A 6,717-nucleotide genomic window follows, 5' to 3' on the forward strand; every position below is an offset into this window, starting at 1 on the left:
AGGATAGGATAGAGGATAGGATAGAGTAGAGTATAGGATACAGAATAGGATAGGATAGGATAGAGAATAGTATATGATAGATGATATTATAGGATAGAGGATAGGATAGGGTAGAGGATAGGATAGAGAATAGGATAGGATATAGGATAGGATAGGATAGAGGATACGATCGGATAGAGGATAGGATACGATAGAGGATAGGATCGTATAGAGGATAGGATAGGTGATTGGATAGGATAGAGTATAGGATAGGATTGAGGATAGGATAGTATAGTGGATAGGATAGGATAGAGCAGACGATAGAGGATAGGATAGAGAATAGGATAGGATAGAGAATAGTATGGGATAGATGATATTATAGGATAGAAGATAGGATCGTATAGAGGATAGGATAGGTGATTGGATAGGATAGAGGATAGGATAGGGTAGAGAATAGTATAGGATAGATGATATTATAGGATAGAGGATAGGATCGGATAGAGGATAGGATGTGGGATTGGATATTATAGAGCATAGGATAGGATAGAGATTAGGATAGGATAGAGGATAGAGGATAGGATAGGCGATTGGCTAGGGTAGAGGATAGGATAGGATAGAGGATATTATACGATAGAGGATTAGATAGGATAGAGGATACGATATTATAGAGGATAGGATAGGATAGAGGATAGGATCGGATAGAGGATATAATAGGGGATTGGATAGGATAGAGGATAGGATATTATAGAGGATAGGATATGTGATTGGATAGGATAGAGTATAGGATAGGGGATCGGATAGGATAGAGGATAGGATAGGATAGAGGATAGGATAGGATAGAGAATAGTATAGGATAGATGTTATTATAGGATAGAGGATAGGATAGGGTAGAGGATAGGATAGAGAATAGGATACGAGAGAGGATTGGATAGGATAGAGGATATTATAGGATAGAGGATAGGATAGGATACAGAATAGGATAGGATAGAGGATAGGAGAGGATTGAGGATAGGATAGGATAGAGGATGGAATAGGATAGAACTGACGATAGAGGATTGGATAGAGAATAGGAGAGGTTCGATGATAGTATAGGATAGAGGATAGGATAGAGGATACGATATTATAGAGGATAGGATAGGGTAGAGGATAGGATAGAGGATTGGATAGGATAGAGGATAGGATAGGATAGAGGATAGGATACGATAGAGGATAGTATAGGATAGAGGATAGGATCGGATAGAGAATAGTATAGGATAGATGGTATTATAGGATAGAGGATAGGATTAGGGTAGAGGATAGGATAGAGAATAGGATACGATAGAGGATTGGATAGGATAGAGGATATTATAGGATAGAGGATAGGATAGGATACAGGATAGGATAGGATAGAGGATAGGAGAGGATTGAGGATAGGATAGGATAGTGGATGGAATAGGATAGAACTGACGATAGAGGATTGGATAGAGAATAGGAGAGGTTCGATGATAGTATAGGATAGAGGATAGGATAGAGGATACGATATTATAGAGGATAGGATAGGGTAGAGGATAGGATAGAGGATTGGATAGGATAGAGGATATTATAGGATAGAGGATAGGATAGGATAGATGATAGGATAGGATACAGGATAGGATAGGGGATTGGATAGGATAGAGGATATGATAGGATAGAAGATAGGATAGGATAGAGGATAGTATAGGATAGAGGATAGGATAGGGTAGAGAATAGTATAGGATAGATGATATTATAGGATAGAGGATAGGATCGGATAGAGGATAGGATGTGGGATTGGATATTATAGAGCATAGGATAGGATAGAGATTAGGATAGGATAGAGGATAGAGGATAGGATCGGATAGAGGATAGGATAGGCGATTGGCTAGGGTAGAGGATAGGATAGGATAGAGGATATTATACGATAGAGGATTAGATAGGATAGAGGATACGATATTATAGAGGATAGGATAGGATAGAGGATAGGATCGGATAGAGGATATAATAGGGGATTGGATAGGATAGAGGATAGGATATTATAGAGGATAGGATATGTGATTGGATAGGATAGAGTAAGGAAATAGGGGATCGGATAGGATAGAGGATAGGATAGGATAGAGGATAGGATAGGGTAGAGGATAGGATAGGATAGGATAGAGGATAGGATAGGATAGAGGATACGATATTATAGAGGATAGGATAGGATAGAGTATAGGATCGGATAGAGGATAGCATAGGGGATTGGATAGGATTGAGGATAGGATAGGATAGCGGAAAGGGTAGGATGGAGTATAGGATAGGATTGAGGATAGGAAAGGGTTGAGTTCTAGGATAGGATAGAGGATAGGATAGAGGATAGGATAGAGGATTGGATAGGATAGAGGATATTATAGGATAGAGGATAGGATCGGATAGAGGATAGGATAGGGGATTGGGTAGTATAGAGGATAGGATAGGATAAAGGATAGGATAGGGTAGAGGTTAGGATAGAGACTAGGATAGGATAGAGGATAGGATCCGATAGAGGGTAGGATAGGGGATTGGATAGGATAGAGGATAGGATAGGATAGAGGATAGGATAGGGTAGAGGGTAGGATAGGATGGGATAGAGGATAGGATAGGGTAGAGGATAGGATAGGATTGAGGATAGTATAGGATAGAGGATAGGATAGTGTAGAGTATAGGATACAGAATGGGATAGGATAGAGGATAGGATAGGAGAGAGGATAGGATCGGATAGAGGATAGGATACGATAGAGGACAGGATATGATAGAGAATAGTATAGGATAGAGGATAGGATAGGATAGAGGATACGATATTATAGAGGATAGGATCGGATAGAGGATAGGATAGGGGATTGGATAGGATAGAGGATAGGATTGGATAGAGGATAGGATAGGATAGGATAGAGGATAGGATAGGGTAGGGGATAGGATAGGATTGAGGATAGGATAGGATAGAGGATACGATATTATAGAGGACAGGATAGGATAGAGGATAGGATCGGATAGAGGATAGGATAGGGAATTGGATAGGATAAAGGATAGGATAGGATAGAGGATAGGATAGGATAGAGGATAGGATAGAGTAGATGGTAGGATAGGATAGGATAGAGGATTGGATAGGGTAGAGGATAGGATAGGATTGAGGATAGGATAGGATAGAGGATAGGGTACAGGATTGGATAGGATAGAGGATAGTATAGGATAGAGGATAAGATAGGATAGAGAATAGTATAGGATAGATGATATTATAGGATAGAGGATAGGATAGGATAAAGGATAGGATCGGATAGAGGATAGGATAGAGGATTGGATAGAATAGAGGATATTATAGGATAGAGGATACGATATTATAGTGGATAGGATAGGATATAGGATAGGATTGGACAGAGTACAGGATAGCGGATAGAGGATAGAGGATAGGACACAGGATAGGATAGGATAGAGGATAGGATAGAGGATAGGATAGAGGATAGGATAGAGGATACGATAGAGGATAGGATAGAAGACTGGATAGGATAGAGAATAGTATAGGATAGATGATACTATAGGATAGAGGATAGGATAGGATAAAGGATAGGATCGGATAGAGGATATTATAGGATATAGGATAGGATAGGATACAGGATAGGATAGGATAGAGGATATAAGAGGATTGAGGATAGGATAGGATAGTGGATGGAATAGGATAGAACTGACGATAGAGGATTGGATAGAGAACAGGATAGGTTCGATGATAGTATAGGATAGAGGATAGGATAGAGGATACGATATTATAGAGGATAGGATAGGATAGAGGATGGGATAGGTGATTGGATAGGATAGAGGATAGGATAGGGTAGATGATAGGATAGAGAATAGGCTAGGATAGAGGATTGGATAGGATAGAGGATAGGATCGGATAGAGGATAGGATAGGCGATTGGATAGGGTAGAGGATAGGATAGGATAGAGGATATTATACGATAGAGGATTAGATAGGATAGAGGATACGATATTATAGAGGATAGGATAGGATAGAGGATAGGATCGGATAGAGGATATAATAGGGGATTGGATAGGATAGAGGATAGGATATGTGATTGGATAGGATAGAGTATAGGATAGGGGATCGGATAGGATAGAGGATAGGATAGGATAGAGGATAGGATAGGGTAGAGGATAGGATAGGATAGGATAGAGGATAGGATAGGGTAGAGGATAGGATAGGATTGAGGATAGGGTAGGATAGAGGATAGGATCGGATAGAGGATAGGATACGATAGAGGATAGTATAGAATAGAGGATAGGATATGATAGAGAATAGTATAGGATAGAGGATAGGATAGGATAGAGGATACGATATTATAGAGGATAGGATAGGATAGAGGATAGGATCGGATAGAGGATAGGATAGGGTAGAGGGTAGGATAGGATGGGATAGAGGATAGGATAGGGTAGAGGATAGGATAGGATAGAGGATAGGATAGGGTAGAGGATAGGATAGAGAATAGGATAGGATAGAGGATAGGATAGGATAGAGGATAGGATCGGATAGTGGATAGGATAGGGGATTGGATAGGATAGAGGATAGGATAGGGTAGAGGATAGGATAGAGAATAGGATAGGATAGAGGATAGGATAGGATAGAGGATAGGATCGGATAGAGGATAGGATCGGATAGAGGATAGGATATGATAGAGGATAGGATCGTATAGAGGATTGGACAGGTGATTGGATAGGATAGAGGATAGGATAGGATTGAGGATAGGATAGGATAGAGGATAGGATCGGATAGAGGATAGGATAGAGAATAGGATAGGATAGAGAATAGTATAGGGTAGATGATATTATAGGATAGAGGATAGGATAGGATAGAGGAGACGATAGAGGATAGGATAGGATAGAGGAGACGATAGAGGATAGGATAGGATAGAGGGTAGGATAGGTTAGAGGATAGGATAGAGAATAGGATAGGAAAGAGGATAGGATAGGATAGGGGATTGGATAGGATAGAGGATAGGATAGGATAGATAATAGGATAGGGAAGAGGAAAGGACACAGGATAGGATAGAATAGAGGATAGGATACAGGATAGGATAGAATAGAGGATAGGATAGGATAGAGGATAGGATAGGATAGAGGACAGGATCGGATAGAGGATAGGATACGATAGAGGATAGTATAGGATAGAGGATAGGATAGGATAGAGAATAGTACATGATAGATGATATAGGATAGAGGATATGATAGGGTAGAGGATAGGATAGAGAATAGGATAGGATTGAGGATAGGATAGTATAGAGGATAGGATCGGATAGAGGATAGGATACGATAGAGGATAGGATAGGGGATAGGAAAGAGTATTGGATACGATAGAGGATATTACAGGATAGAGGATAGGATAGGATACAGGATAGGATAGAATAGAGGATAGGAGAGGATTGAGGATAGGATAGGATAGTGGATAGGATAGGATAGAACAGACAATAGAGGATAGGATAGAGAATAGGATAGGTTAGATGATAGTGAATGATAGAGGATAGGATAGAGGACACGATATTATAGAGGATAGGATAGGATAGAGGATTGGATATGGGATTGGATAGGATAGAGGAGAGGATAGGATAGGATAGATGATAGTATAGGATAGAGGATAGGATAGGATTGAGGATAGAATAGGATAGTGGATAGGATAGGATAGAGCAGACGATACAGGATAGGATAGAGAATAGGATACGATAGATGATAGTATAGGATGGAGGATAGGATAGGGTAGAGGATAGGATAGAGAATAGGATAGGGTAGAGGGTAGGATAGGATAGGATAGAGGATAGGATAGGGTAGAGGATAGGATAGGATTGAGGATAGGATAGGATAGAGGATAGGATAGGATAGAGGATAGGATAGGGTAGAGGATAGGATAGGATTGAGGATAGGATAGGATAGAGGATAGGGTACAGGATTGGATAGGATAGAGGATAAGATAGGATAGAGAATAGTATAGGATAGATGATATTATAGGATAGAGGATAGGATAGGATAAAGGATAGGATCGGATAGAGGATAGGATACGATAGAGGATAGTATAGGATAGAGGATAGGATAGGATAGAGAATAGTATAGGATAGATGTTATTATAGGATAGAGGATAGGATAGGGTAGAGGATAGGATAGAGAATAGGATACGATAGAGGATTGGATAGGATAGAGGATATTATAGGATAGAGGATAGGATAGGATACAGGATAGGATACGATAGAGGATAGGATAGAGGATACGATATTATAGAGGATAGGATAGGGTAGAGGATAGGATAGAGGATTGGATAGGATAGAGGATATTATAGGATAGAGGATAGGATAGGATAGATGATAGGATAGGATACAGGATAGGATAGGGGATTGGATAGGATAGAGGATATGATAGGATAGAAGATAGGATAGGATAGAGGATAGTATAGGATAGAGGATATGATAGGGTAGAGAATAGTATAGGATAGATGATATTATAGGATAGAGGATAGGATCGGATAGAGGATAGGATGTGGGATTGGATATTATAGAGCATAGGATAGGATAGAGATTAGGATAGGATAGAGGATAGAGGATAGGATCGGATAGAGGATAGGATAGGCGATTGGCTAGGGTAGAGGATAGGATAGGATAGAGGATATTATACGATAGAGGATTAGATAGGATAGAGGATACGATATTGTAGAGGATAGGATAGGATAGAGGATAGGATCGGATAGAGGATATAA

Source organism: Halictus rubicundus, unplaced genomic scaffold (genome assembly GCF_050948215.1).
Source record: "Halictus rubicundus isolate RS-2024b unplaced genomic scaffold, iyHalRubi1_principal scaffold0065, whole genome shotgun sequence".
In the NCBI taxonomy this organism is placed as follows: Eukaryota; Metazoa; Arthropoda; class Insecta; order Hymenoptera; family Halictidae; genus Halictus; species Halictus rubicundus.